Raw genomic sequence first — 15820 nt, forward strand, 5'->3', positions numbered from 1 at the left:
GGTGTCTGCTAACATTAAATGGGTTTATGCATAGCATTGAAAGTTGTGTTGTTTTGTTTTTAATTAGCTAATGTTAAAAATCAATAATCAAGGTATATTAAGAAGATTTATAGATCATCAACCCAATTAAAGGGAACAGCTGTGATAATTTATTTTTACATTCTTTCAGAAGCAGGTATGCAATTCTCTTGTTTGTATTACAGCATGAATAAAAATTCAAATTTGGTGACAAAAAAAAGGTCTTATGTTACAGAGGATCTACCAGTTTTGTCCTGGCTAACTTCTCTCACTGCTAACAAGGTATGGCTCCTATCTCAGCTGCATGTGTTCAGAATTAACTTTAGCCAGGGCATGGCTTATACATTTCTCCACCAGATTAAAGAGCCAGTTATCTTAAATTCTGTTACTCCAAGGGGACAGGTTAAGTCCACCAATTTGCAGCTCTTAATTTGAGCCCGCTCCAGTTCAGCATGTCTTTACCAGGGGAAATCACAATCAAGCACAGCCTTCCAGATGCACTCACAGGTAACACCCACCACACTGACTGTGGAGCAAAATAATCTGTTATATGCTGAAAGCTTGTATTGAACAACATTTGTTGGCATTTGTGGCATCTGATACAGCTGATTTCAAAGATTCCTGGAAATTCATGTCGCAGCACATTCTTCCTGAGATCAGAGGGGTCCTTCCTCCTTTTCAACATAATGTAAATTAAATGGCCCTACAGGTATGATTTTAATGGCGCTTTTAAAGCACATACTGCACAGTTCTTTTTATTTAGCTGACTGATCTGGACCATTCTAGGCTATAGACCACCCTCCTTCATTGTTACTTGTCTCTGTTTTGGTTTTGAGATGAAGCTTTTGTCAGTGATCTCATGTTATCTCCCAAGCCCCAGATCAAAGTATTATATATTGCAGACCAAAACCAATTTCCCATGTTGTTCTCTATGAAACATAATAATGTGATGGTATTTCTAAACTTAAAATTGCATTTTATGTAAATTGACTTGTATAATACCTAGCTCACAAATAAAAACTGACAACCTTATTATGCTGTTGGAAAAAAAAAAACCCAAACAACAAACAAAACTTTTATTAAAGCAATGATTGAAATCTGGCCATTTCTACATTCACTTTCTCTAAATTATGTTTTTGAATATAAGTGACATGCAGGATGTTCCTGCAGGGTATGAGGAGCAATCCTGTAACACGAGAGTTGCAGCTCAAAAAGCAGTGTGTGCTGTTCTATAACACCAGCATTTTCAAGATACTCTTAGGGGATGATGGAGGCATGTGGAAGCTTCCTGACCCATCAGCTTTATTCCCATCCCTTCTTGAATTTGGGGCAAGCCCAGTTTTCTTTGTTTGGAGCTGATTAAATTCCTGATGATTGCAGGTAACAGCAAGGCAACATGCAGAGCTGAGGGTGGAGTTTCCCCCTCTCTCAGAGCCAGGTGATCAGCCTGTACCCATTCCCTTTCCTTCTTCCAGGCTCAGCTGGCTGTGCAGCCTCCTGGCAGAGCTCAGCCCAGCAGCTCTGCTGAAGTCTCAGTTTCCTGGTTCCCAAAGACACTCAGGAAGATTAAACTGGAGTGACTAAGCATGTACCTTGCTTTTCCAAGCAGGTCTTTACATCATTTCTGGTTAAACAGATAGTATGTTCCTTTGTTTTAAATAGCAAAAAAAACCAAAACAAAAAAACAAAAAACCAAACCAACAAAAAACCAAACAAACTCCACGGAAACGAAATGATGAAAAAATATTTAGACCCAAAATGGTGAATGTGGAAGAAGAATCTATGTTACCTGGGAAAAACGATGTCTAAGTGGTCCAGCTTAAGGTTTTTGCTTGTTTGGTTTAGTTGCTTATTTGCATTTTTTTATCTTTCTGCAGTTTGATTTACAATTTTAAAATTTTTTTTGCTAGCACTTTCATATGTCCTTGGATGACAAAAGTTAAAAAAAACCAACAAAAAAATCAGGATTTTTAGTCTGTTTTTCCCCTCTGAGAATGCATATATTGAGGCACACTGTGAATAAACTGCAGCATCCCAGCATATAGTTCTTTCATCATTGATTGCCTTTAATTACACTCAATTTATAGCATTAGCGCTGCAAAGCAAGGGGTGTCCTGTTCAGAGTCCTTTTCAGCTGGCTAAGCATTAATGGATGATGATTAACAAAAAAACCTCTATGCCTTGCCAGTCCAGGCTAAAAGCAAATTGGTAATTTGGCCAAAGCATGTGTTTGTGGTCCACATATCTGAAAAAACAAGTGGCATTAGTAGTGTTGCTATACAAATGCATGTTGCATTAATTAGGAGACCAACCTAGGCACTCTTTTTTTGCTTTTTTTTTTTTTTTTTCCAGATTGAATCAGAGCTCCAAAACTGCTTCACAACCATTTGGTCAAGCTGAATACACTGGAGGTCTGTTTGTTATGAAACTGTATATGAATATCCAAACACCAACTGGTAAGTTCTGGCCTCTACCACCAGATGGCTGAGATTTGGGTGGAGGATGGAGCAACAAACAGTCACAAGGTAACAAATAAGGCCATAATAAATCAAGACACCTAACTGGCTATAACATTTCTTATTAAAGTAGTTTTGAACCCACTTGGTGCATTCCCTTCATGATAATAGAAACAGAGCATGTGAAGTCATCTACCAGAAAGATCTCACATCAGATTGCAGCTCCATTGCTCCTCTCTGTTAAATGGGAAGCAGAAGCATTCCCAACATCTATTAGTAAAAGTTTAAACTGCAACATCTGCTTGCTTTAGCACAATTTTTTGATGGTAAAAGGCTGCATCCTTTGTAGCTGCTATAGAACTCCCAAGATACAGATGTTAGAAGTTTTTGTACATGGTGAAATAAGATTAATGAGTGCAAATATGTAGAATGTCTTTTCTTGTGTCATGCTTACCAATTATCAGTGGAACCCAACTACTTATGCAATATTTTATAAATAACTTCTCTTTCATTGAAGAGGAACCCAGATTTACCACAGCCTGAAGATAAAATATTTGTGAGGCTCTTTGAAAAAAACTGGCATATCATAAGGCTGTGTCAGAGTAAAACTACAGTGAAATGATCACAGAATGACTCTTAATTAACATGCTTCTTAGTCCAGGGATTGTGGTTTTGTTTGCAAAATACACATTTTGAATTCTAAGGAAAATCTCAAATATATTTATTTTTTAAAATATAAAGGTTATAAAAATAAAAAAACCCTTTTCTTTTTGCTCTGGTTTTTCAGTGGATTTCAGTGAGCTTGTAATAGAATAAAATGGCTGTAAATATTTTAAAGTAGGAAAATAGGAAGTAGTTATTCTTCAGAAAATTCTGCAGGTTTGGCCATTTCAGCAGTCCAGAGCAGTTCAGCTTGTTTGTTTTACTTCTCTGAATTTCCTTGGATGTGTTTGGGGTAATATGAGCACCGCAGTCCTTAGGAAGGATATAGTGAGAGGAGCTAAAGGGAAAAGGCAGCTGTGTCACTCTTTGTATCTCTGCAATGACAAGAGCTCAGAGCTTCACTGCCCAAAGTGCATTTCCACCACCACACAACAGAAGAGCCATTTGATTTTCATGTTGTGTAGGACAAAGAAGATGATTTCAAGCAATAGTAGTGAAATAATTCTGATCAGCACAGTTAGTAGCCAACATCAGAACAAGATTAGTCCATTCCATCATGGCTTTGTATACATTCTGAAATCACTGGTTTGTTTATTTCTCGTATCATATTGCAACATTTTGTATAATGCACTTGATTATTATTATGAATTTGTATTATGCACTTAATTCTTGATTATTGTCAATAAAGCTTTACATCTTTCTAGTTTTTTTCCCTCTCACTGCATTTTTTTATTATTAGGTTCCTTGGGGTTTTCTTTATTTTGTTTTGCTTTGTTCAGCTTTTTCCATGTCCATCTTAATCTAGTTTCTAATCTCTTAGCCCTGTATTTATAATCTTTTTGGGAGTTTTGATCTCGAGACTTCTAAAAGATTAATAAGCCTCTGCAAAGCTGCATATATGTACTTCAGTTTTTCCAGATTTGGGTCTCTCTCTTTTCAGGTAATATTAGAGATGTTTGTACTCATAATGTAATGAGATGTGGTTAGTTGCAATCCCTACAGTATATGCCACTGAACACATATCTTCAACACTGTAGAAGGAAGACTTTATCACTGCCACATGTTTACAATTTGCCAGGCAGTTTCCAGCCCACATGAGGATGCTGCTATCCAAGCCAATCTGAATTAATTTAGCAGTAGGATTTCAAGAAATGCAATGCCAAGTTCTTTACTGAACTCTAAATATGCAGCAACCTCAATTTTCCCTTCACACATTTATATTAGAATGGCTGGTGAGGGAAATTTTCAGAGACATGCATATTTAAGCATGGAACCCATTAACTTTCACTTACAGTTTCACTTTGATTTACAAAGGCATTTAGGGATCCAGTTTCCATTGGTGTCCCGTTGTGACTTGGAAAAAACATGCTTGTATCAAAAAAAGAAATTATATCTGCAGAGCGAGTTATTCTTCCTAGCATTTCTCTATTCAGTTCCTTCCCAGCTATGCTAGAAGAAGAAAATGGACTATCCACTGGATCCTGGAATCATTTCAACCCACAATAATGTTTCATATCCTCATAGGAAGAAAGCCAACCATTCCTGATGGATTTTCTTTTCCATCTGCTGTGCAAACAGGTAATAATCACTAGGGTGGTCCATGTTTTGGAAGAAAAAATCTCATCAAAGGGGCTTTTGTCTCTATCAGTAGTACTAGGAAAGATTGTCATAACTTCAGTGCTCCCTGCAGGGAAGATGAAGCAAACTGCACAGTAATTCCACAGGACTGCAGTGTCAGTAGGGAATATGCTTCACAGGCAATTTTCAACAGCATGGGTTAAAACAGGGTAAAAATAATGAAATAATCTCCTGATAACTGAGTGCATGTAAGGTCAGAGCTCTGACAGGGCACAGCTATTTGGCTGAGAACCACTGCTGCTCTTGCAGGAAGAGATTAAAAGGAAGATAGTTTAGCAAGAGCAACTTTTAAACCACTCTGGCTCTTAAAATTACTATAACTACCTCCATGCGGTGGTTCATTATCAACCTGCAATTAAAGTAATGGACTTACAGTTTCACCAAGTTCCCTTTGCACCACCCTGGCAGCATAAATAGATTGGGCTTTGAAGTGAAGGTACAAGTAATCACTTTCTATCTCTTTAACTTCCCAGAGCAGCAGAAGGTTTTGACGCAAATGCAGAACAACTCCCAGCTCCACCGCGTCTTGGTTAGGAGAGCAGATATTGTGGAGATGATAATGGTGTTTAAAGATTCAGGTGGAGACATGTGGGTCCTAATGAACACCACACTGAGCATGAGCCAACAATGTGCCCTTGCTGCAAAGGGGGCAAATTTTATCCTGAGCTTCATTAGACTAAATACTCTCCCCTCTACTCAGCTCTGGTGAGGCCACACCTGAAATGTTGTGCCCAGTTCTGGGCTCCCCACTGCAAAAGAGACATGGACAGCCTGGAGAGTTCAACAAAGTGCCACAAAGATGTTAAAGTGAGTGGAGCACCTTGCCTATGAGGAAAGTCTGAGAGACCTGGCACAGTTCAGCCTCCTTCTTCCTAAGGAGAAGGTGGCTTAGGGAACCTTGTCAATACACATAAATACCTGAAGGAAAGGTGAAGAGAATATTGAGCCAAGATCTTTCCAGTGGTGCCCAGTGACACCAAGACAAGAGGCAATATGCACAAGCTAAAACACCAGAGGTTCCCCCTGAACACCATTAATTTTTTTTTATTGTGACACTGTTAACACTGGCATGGGTAGCCCAGAGAGGGTGTGGAGTCCCCAGCTTTGGAGAGAGTCAAACAGGACATGGTCCTGGGCAGGTGGCTCTAGCTGGCTCTGTTTGAGCAGAGGTCACTTCCCACCCCAACCATTCTGCGAGTCTGTGACCTAGAAAGTATCAATGCACTAAAGCAAAATTGTTGGCAGGATTGTGTCAGTTTTGATAAGATTTTCACACAAGCAGGTCATGAAGCTTTTCTGTCTTTAGCTTTTCAGGGTAGAAAGATCATCCTCTCCCTGCTCTGCTGGGATTGAGGTCTCAAATAAAAAGAGAGACATATATTTGGACCTCTTTTCTGCCTGATTCAGTTCAATGTTTAATCTCATATCTCAGTGATCTGACCTGAAGAACTCTACAAGTCAAGTTCTCTTCCTCTACCTAAAAAAAAATCCTACAAATAATAACATTTACTTTCAAGACTTGTCACAATGGAGACAAAGGTTGAAATCTGTGGTAAGATAGGAAAATGCTGTGAGCAACCTCGACCTTAATAAGCTACAGCTGTGCCCCTAAACAAGAGAGATAAATAACTTTGTTAGAGAATGAAGCAGAGAATGTGAATGTGTATGACTGATTAGAAAAAACACCTGTGGATAATTTGCTAACTAACTGTAATGTAATGAGAAACACCTGATATGCATGTGAAGAATGGGTATAAAAAGGTGCACCAGGAGCTAGTAGACACTGATGCCTGCAACTATGGTGAGTGTCAGCCTTTGAGGCCACTCTTAGACATCTCAATTTATGCTTGTGTAATGTTTGTTCTTTGGTCATCTGTATTCTTGACCTGTAATTGGAGGCTGCATACTCCCCATTTTCAGGAGGTTCTATATTTTTTTGATATGTTAATTTCTGCTGGATTTTATGTGTTTACTACAGTTACATTTCATTGTGTTTTTCCATGGATTTTTTTCTTCAACGCTCTGTAATTATCCTTGTATTTCAGTTCTGAAGTTGTGTCCTCATTATTATCATATTCCTTACTGTATTTCTTGAACTAAAAAGAGCCCCTCAAATTTTTTGTGAAACTTTCAAATGTTGGGCTTTAGCTTCTCACAGGAATGGACCCAAGGTTGGGATTAAAACCAACAAAACTCCCAAAGTCCTTGACAGAGTTAGCATACATGAAATTGAATTTCTAAGTCAGTGGACTTGAGATATCTCAGTAAAGCACATCGTTCTGATATCTTTTTAAGGGAGAATTCCTCAAATGTACTCATTCAATTCAGCATTGTAGATAAAGGCATATCTTAGAGGAAACACTAGGTCAATAGTTCAGCTGTGTGCCTCAGCAATGTAAACAAGGCACAAGAAGACACTATTTCCTGCAGAAATAATGTTGATGACCATATCTGAGAGAAAAAGCAGAAATAAACAAACAAGGGAAGGGAGTAGCCACAACACAGACAAAACACTGCTTGACAATGGTTTCCATACTGATTTTTTGAAACTTTCATACTAAATTGCACTGTGCAGGGAGTCTGGCTCATTAGTCCTTTCCAAACCAGTTAACCTTGCAGCAACAGGAGTTTCCCCTTGGGTCAGACTGCCAGGCAGGTTACAGGGGTTTTGCCTTGCTGTGCAGTATGAAAAGGACTTATTCACTGAGGTTCTCCTCATTATCTTCACCTTACAAGTTTCCTGTTGTTGCAGCTGTCTGAGCACTGGTGATGTCCTTGATGTCTGTGCCTCTCCTCCCATGCTACACTGGAGTTTTGTGACTCTGGCCATTTCAGGGTCAATTCATCATTAAGATTAGGAAGAATTTTCTGCCTGTAATATGTTTGTGGGGACAGGTATGGAAACTGTGTATTTATGGAGCCTCCTGGACATCCACTTCATGCATGTGATGGGCAGTGGCTGCAGGGGTGCAGACAAGGGCACACCACATAGATCTGAGCAGAACAGCTTCGTGGTGATGGTCTGATCTAAATTACTCATGAATCCTTGACTTTTCACCCAACTAGAATTCACTGAGTTTCTTAGACATTTCATGGTCTCCAGGAAAATTGTTTTTAAAGTTCTCATACATATGGACTCTCCTGTGTAACTCTTTGAACATTTTTCCTTGTGATCATCCACCCAGGAAAGTGTTACCTCCATTGAAAACATACAATTTTTTATAATTCAGGTCTTTACTACTTTTATTTTTCTCTATATATCTATTAATCTTGCTGTAATAATAAGCAAAACCTTCTGTGTCTGACCAGATTTTGGCATCATTGGTTTCTAGTAGATGTGTACAGATTGAAAGTTTTAGAGCAGCTAAAAGACATTGGCAAGAATCATGTATACTTAAAAACAAGAGTAGCAGTCTTTTGAAAACAATTGTTTTAAAAGGGGCATATGCACAGAGAAAATAAATATCTACAGCTAAAATGTTCCTGGTTCTCTAACTTGAACTTTTCCCCTTCAAAATTGCTACCAATTTTCTTTGCCTTACACTAGATTTTAATACTTTTTTCTTTCCTTATTTATTGATATCAAAAGTTCTTGTGTTTTTCTTGCTAACACCCAAGCTGGTTGGATATAAATCCATAGCAGCCAGAAAGCCTGGTGCTGTACCTGAGCATGTAATGAAGTCCAGCTTTTCTCCAAGGCATGCAGGGAAGTATGGCTGTGCTGACTGACCTACACCCTACAGCAGAGTTACCTTCTGCCTATTTTTCCTCACTGGAGACCATAATTTAGACTGTCTCTCCTCACCCTCTTTAACATACCTAGTAAAATCTTAACTATGGCCAAGACTTCTCTTTTGGTTTTAGTTGAAACTGACAATTGCAATTTATTAGATGGGAAGTTATAGAAATGTAGCATGAGAGCATTCCCTTAGGAAAACATGTAAAATGTTAAGAAACAAAATCAGGTAAAATTCCAGGAGTAGGGAATAGGCATTATTTTGAACATGCTAAAAACATTTTCATATTTGCTTGGGTTTGCTCTTCCATTCCCTGGTCTGAAGAAGGAGCTCTGAAATTTGTCAAAGCCAGGAAAAAGAGTGGATAGGGAGGATGAAAGAAGTAATGATCTCTATGTGAATATCTGCCATATAAGGCCACCTTAAATGCTTTTGAAAAGTGCATTTTTCCACTCCTGGTAACTTTGCCTTCAAACAGGAATCAACCCCCTTTTGGCAAGGTGCTGCCCTGCCTCCTGAGCACAGAGAATCCCCATTCCTGCTGTGGCAGCACTGCAGCTCTCAAAGCATCCCCCATCCAGGCATTTTGGACAAAACTTGACTTACTGTGTAAGACAGATGTCCACAAGTGCTCTGGGATGTTGTAAAGCCTGGCCCTGATATTGAAATAGGAGCTTGTCTCACCATAATTTAAGCAATGGGCAGCCAGGCAGGGTGTAGGAGGCAAAGCAACTGGTTTGGGTGATAAGAGAGTTTTGGAAAGCCAGAAACAAGGAGATGAAGAGCAAGCTGGCAGAAGGAGAGTAATGAGCCTAATTATTAAACAGATACCATGTAAGAGCATAGAATCATAGGTTCAAGATGACTAAAGGTGACAGAATCTGGATTAAATAATACAGTAATCAAAGCATTTTTATGAATTGGAAAGCCACCAAGTTAGCTGTAAAGTTCCAAGCAGGCTAACATTAACAATGGGGAGCAGATCAATTGCCATTTCAGGAAGCAGCACTTTCCCACTTGTGAAAATGCCAAGAAACACATGGTCACATCATGCTGAGAAGTGTCCTTTACAGTCACACTGATTTAAACATTTGACTGATATTTCATAGTGAATTTCCTGTCCTTCCTTAAAATGCAATTCCTTCCTGCTCTACTCAATCACCTATTTTTTTTTTTTCCTTAGGCCACTGATGTGGGCTCTGAAGTGCAATAAAAGCTCACCTCTGCAGAGAGGTGTGAATTGAGGAGCCTCTGTTTCCCTTCTCTCTAGCAGAAATTTTCACTTTTGGTTTTTTTCACTCCTTGACATTACATATTTTCAGGGACACACAAATCTCCTGAAAGCTGTTATTAATTTCTGTCTCTACTATATTGGAAGAAACTCTGTAGCTTAGAAGAATTATTTTTTCTGTGTATTGCCATTAAATAATTTTAAAATGAAATTCAAATTTCTACCCCCACCCTTTTTTTCATGAATGCATTTGATGATGAGTTACAGGCATCTTTTCCCTACCTTAGGCTAATTGCCAGCAAAATATTATTGAAGTATCTCTTTTTCCAAGCTGCTGAGTCCAGTTTGGGAGAAAATACAGGTCTCTCCCACAGCACCCATGCCTTTACCCTCAGAACATTCACTGGGTTGCATCATGTGGGTTCTCACGACCCACAGTGCTTTTGCAGATGGAATATCTAAGTGTGCAGCTCTCACTGTTGGATCATCTGTTTTGTCAGCTGGGCAGGGAGGTTCTCCCCACTGCTGAGAATCTTTGAGAAAGCATCTGGATGGCCATCAGGATCTACTTGTTTGTTTTCATTCCCCAGGCTGTTGTTTAAAGACACAGTGTAGCTTCCAGAACAAACTGAGAAGTGAGGTTGTGGGATTAATTGTGAATGTATGTCTGTGTTGTAACTATAAATGTGTGGTTATGCTTTTGTATATGTACATATCCTAGAGAATTACTGAAGTTTACCATTTCCAGAAAGTGGACATTATATTCAATTCATAGAGATATGTGAATTAAAAATAAAGGAAACAGTCATGCAAAAGGAAGTCTGGAAGACAAGACATCCCTACAGCAGGTCCAGAGGCAATAAGCAAAGGCTTCAGTCTATACACCATTTTCCTCTTCAATCATAAAAATTCTTATTTCCTAAGAGCAAGTTTAAACAAACTGTACACCAGATAAATGTATTTTTACTTATTTTAGTTTTAAATTAAAAAAAAAAAAAACAAACAAACTGTAAATTTAATTTGGAAGTCAAACCCAAGTTGTTCTATAAATATGGTTATATTAATGCCTCAAGAGTCCTTATAGCAGATCTTAATACACTTCACAGAGTTTAAACCTGAGCTAAGAATTTCAGGATATTTTCCAAAATGTGAAAAAATTAAGTATGGATCTCTTTAGTTCATGATTTTTTACAGAAACAGTAAATTAAAAATATGAGCTTTTAAATTTCTTTTCAGAGAGTTACTGTAAGAAATTACAGCAAACCATAAGAATTTGTGAAAACAAACATGCAATTGTATGAATTTTCAAAACACTTGTCAAGAATGTACAGTCTTTTATAGCTGCAGTGGTTTATAATATGTTTCATATCCTAGATATTTCACAACTGGGGAAAAAAATCCATCTAGCAAGAATCATTGGGTGAAATTTTGCTTTTGAGATGACATTTTTGAAGCAATAAAAAACAGGTAAGCAGTCCCACTCCGCTTTAGACAAAATGTATTCTTCTGAAGAGCTCTATCTGAGTCCTTGATACAAACTCCCTCTTCTCCTCAATCCCTGTCCTGGCAGAGATTTAGCACATTATACGACCCAGGAGTGTGTGGAAGAACTGCTGTTATCACTCAGCAGCATGCTGGTAGATGTAAGTTGTTAGCAATAAGTGATGCAATTAAGTATTTCTTGGAGTGATCTTCATACATAATTATGGCTCCATTTTGAACCACGCACCACTAATAACACTGTACCTGCTCTGTAATTAGGTGACTACCTTGTATTTCTGATGTACTCATGAGCTGTACAGCAAGAACAAGCTCTTCACAGCACTGTTAAAAAGCCATCTCTCACTGAGACACAATAGACACCGTCTAATCAATACAAAATGCATTTTAAATACTGTTTCCAGAGTTAGCAGTGATCAGAACAACTTTTTTTCTCCCCAACAGAATAAATACATTTCAGACCTGAACATTTTGTTGATTTTCAAACAAACATTTTAATTGCAGCACACAAATTCTGATAGTTTTCAAGTGCACAAAGTGGTTCTTATTTGCTAGATACAGCACAGTGAACCCTAAAAAGAGACCTCAGCAGCCTGCCATGGCAGCAGCTACTCACAGAGCATCAGACACCCTGTATCTCTCATGGTGGTGCATGGCCATGTGGGATCTACTACATGAGGAGAAAACCCATAGGATCTATATACCTGTGATTTTTTCACATCTGTACAAGGCATCTGCTAGATTACAAAACTTTCAGTAAAATAACTGTTGGCTTGAGAAGGACAAAGATGCTGGAAGATGTATTTTTACGTAGAAAACACCTGGATTTCATGAAAGGCTCTCTCTTCTTTTTCTGAGTGTGACCATTGTTCTAGAAAAAGTTGATTGACAATAATGCATTTTCCAAACAGATGCAGATCTGTGGTTTGTTCCAGCATTAAACCAGTTCAATTCCCAATGCCAAAACTGCAGCAGTCACATGTTTTTCTCCACATCCACAAGTCCTTGGCAGGGCACCATTCTCCAACCTCTTCCTGTACCCTGAGTAGTTGCATCAGCTGGCACTGTACAGCTTCCACCAGTCACCATTCAGGAGGGAATTTGCCTCATGTAGACACATTTGTCAACACGAATGACTGGGAAAAAGTGCCCCCCAGGAAGTGTCTGGAGCAAGGCAACTTCTCCTTGGCACTAACCCTGTTAAGAGAACCATTCCTGATCTGGGTAGATCTGCTGCAGGCAGACAAAGTGAGGCTCTGCAGCAGGAACACACTGTTCATCCTGTGATTCCTCCTCTCCCCCACACTGCACACAGCCCAGTGGTAGTCACTCTGACCTGAGGTTGCCTGGAGAGAAAATCATGTCTCTCTTTATTTATATTGCCTGCCTGAATCGTGTGCCTCAGCCCCGAGTGCCATATTTGCAGGTGCCATAAACATTAATAAGAGCAGTGAATATGAAGACAGGCTGCTGCTCTGTTAGTAATTACAGGTTTTTCAAATAACATAATTTCCTAGTTAACATTAGAAAAGTGACTGAGAATTGCTATAAATGTAAACATATGGATGTGGGTGCCTCTTTCCTGATATCAGCGTTTTCCTGAAAGCAATTTAAATGAGAGAAGTGCAAAAGGAATTTATTTTTAGAGTGTGCTTTTCCATAAGTGTTTATAGAGCTGAATGAAGTAATGTAGAAGAAGTTTTCAGAATAAAAAGTGCAGTCACCTTGAAATGCACACTAATGTGAATTTTAAATAGAACTCACAGCTCCATATTAGCGCTAACACTTTACAAAATACTGAGCTGAATGACAGAGCATTATTTGGACCTTTCCAATTTATTCTTTATAACCTGAACACTGGCATATTTGTGGGTGCATTGATTAGACCTTCACAGAACTTCAAATGTCACAGTGGATGCAATGACATCCCAGTGCTTGTTTGAGGTGAAAGACCTCAAAGGGTTTTGCTGTGACCATGTAAGATTTTACTTTCTCCTAAGCTATCTGCCTTGCTGCTTGCTCTGACTGCAAAGCCTGTGTTGCAGATCCTGATGTATTTGCCCAAATGCACTTTAATCAATGTAATAATTTATTAAGTGTGAAGAACTGAGGCAGTGGCTCACAAGCCTCATCACTGCCTGGGTTGTGATTATCCTTCATGAGGGGCTCCTTCTGCTTGGATACATGAAGAAAAGAAGGGCAGTGAGATCTTTTATTTCAGCAAGTCTGGGATCAAATCTTCCACATCCTCATCAGACCTGTTGAAAAATCAAGCTGGCTGAAAGTAAACTCCCCAGAAAGACTACAGTGCCTTGGAGTTCATATAAGGATTAATCCCTTTTTTAGTCATGTGTTCAAAATGACATGATTGCCATAAAATTCACCAAATATCCTACAAGTATCCTCAGGTGCTTTTTGAATGAAGGCGATATTTTTGCCTTTTGTGGCAATTAATTTCTTTTTTCCAACTGTGATCAGTGTCAGGTTTAAGTCCTACTGTAAAACCTTTTTTTAATAAAACCAGGGAAGTAAAAAAAGAAAATGGTGACTGTTTTACTAGGAACAGTTATGAGTAATAGGAATATACAGCGTCTAATTGCAGTTTTGCTATTCACAGAATAGAGAAACAAAGTCCACCCACTTGCTGAGGATGAATGGGCTGATGCTGTAATAGAGACAGCTGCATGTGGCAAATCAAAATTTAAATTTCAGGATGCAGAGATTGCATCATCAGCAGTGGAGGGGAAACTGCTGTTGTGCTGGTCAGAGATCTTTTCAGAAGCCCACTGGGTTCCTGTGACTTGGATTCCCTAGGGCTGAGGACCTTCAAAGGGAAACCCAAAATTAGGAAGCCTTACTGATTTCCAAATGCCACATTTTTAGGTGTTCCAGTGCAAGCAGAATCCATGTGGGATGTCAATGTTGACACAATGTCCCTTAGCAGGAATCTGACTGGTAGGCAGAGAGAAGAATGAATAAGCTGCTTGGTGTATTGTCAGCTTGTAAGCCAGGGTGAAATTGGAATTGTCACAAACTAGACTGTTCAGATGATGAAAGGATAATAGAAAGGCCTCTTTCTGGTCACACCTTCAGTTGAAATCAAGCTTCATTTTGAGAGATGAAAAATCTGTATTTTGAGTCTGCAAATTAACTTTGGTGGCATATTGTGGGACAGAAACACACAGAAATGGAGGCTACAAGGCCATACCAACAAGACATAAACAAAATTAACAATAATATCTTCAAAATACAAAAGACATGGAGCTCTTTCACACCAAATTCAGCTGTCCTCAGTGCTGAGCTGAGCTGAAAGGTCATGGAGGCAAAGTTGGTGTTCTTAACTCCTGACTTTGGACAAGCCCAACTCCTCTGGCTGACAGTCTTCTCAGGGAGAATATTCAGTGCACACAGGTTAGGAAATCATTAGACAATTAAATGAGGTGCTCTGGACCATGGTCTGCAGGAAATCTTCCCATTCCCTACTTGCATAGCCTATATTCCTAATTAAGCTACAGTGAATGTCAACCGGAATAAGAATTCTTACTACCAGGCAATCATGAGATGGGATTTATTCCTTTAGTGTCTAGTGTAAAGGCCAGAAAAATAAATACTGCTCCTGAAGATAGCAGTGTCTGACCCCAGGCATCCAAATAGCTCCTTTGACTTCACTGTAATGGCTTTTATGTGTGAACTCTGTCTTCAGCTGAAGTTAGAAAAATACTTCACAATCAATAAAGTATGACTGCTTCCTTTTTTCCTGATAATAGTGTTCATCGACATCCACAAGCAGCACATATAAGTCAATCTGCTAACCCAAGAGAATATTTCACTGCTCCTGTTGCTATTGATAGGATGTTCGCTGGGTTTCATTTTTCTGATAAAATTGTACTTTCTGGTTCTTTCCTACAGTTTTACAGTTCACTAGTGAACTGGATATTGCCCTGGAATGAAACAAAGTCCAGTTCTATTCTTCCATACTCAGTTCATCTGGTTCATCCTGGTCATCACCTGAGGATCTATGTTCTCTGTGTACATGCACAGTAAGTTTTCCTGGGATGTTCACCAATGAGTAACTTTATTTACAGCAAAAACAGCCAGACAGAGAGACTCATGTTGAGATCAGGCGTAGGCAAGATTTCTTGGCAGGAACTTGGCATGGCTGCATCATGCAGAAGCATGAGCTTCAGCAGAATTTGTTCATATTTGAGGCACAAATACCTTTTTCAGTGAGAAATGAATTCCTGCTTTCCTGTGTACTTTACTGAACTGCAAAATTAAGTGAAGACAATACAAGGTGATTATAAAGATAAAATTAAAACCAATGTACATCCTGTCAAGACGGCATGTGGGCATCCATTTGTAGTGCAAAGGTCCCCAGGAATCATTGCCATTGGGTACAGCTCCCACACTCTCTGTAGAAATAAAATTAAAAGAAAAAATCTGGATGAAAGAATGACTGGCAGAAATTATGATTGTTTGAACAGTGCATGCTTTAAAGGGATGAGATGTACTTACATGATGTACTTACCAAACCCATCCAGTTTCAGTGAGGTTCCTCTGTGCCAAATTGCAGCAGT

The 15820-nt window shown here is 38.9% G+C and overlaps 1 long non-coding RNA gene across 1 annotated transcript; it reads left to right on the forward strand.

Moving 5' to 3' along the window:
- The first annotated feature begins 7532 nt into the window (after positions 1 to 7532).
- On the forward strand, positions 7533 to 15248 carry LOC146438765 (uncharacterized). Its single transcript, XR_014851920.1, has 3 exons — positions 7533 to 7670; positions 11118 to 11210; positions 13407 to 15248. It is a non-coding gene; the product is annotated as an uncharacterized LOC146438765 (long non-coding RNA).
- Positions 15249 to 15820: the final 572 nt, after the last annotated feature.

Source organism: Lichenostomus cassidix, chromosome 4, assembly GCF_008360975.1.
Source record: "Lichenostomus cassidix isolate B80296 chromosome 4, HeHo_3.0, whole genome shotgun sequence".
Lineage (NCBI taxonomy): Eukaryota > Metazoa > Chordata > Aves > Passeriformes > Meliphagidae > Lichenostomus > Lichenostomus cassidix.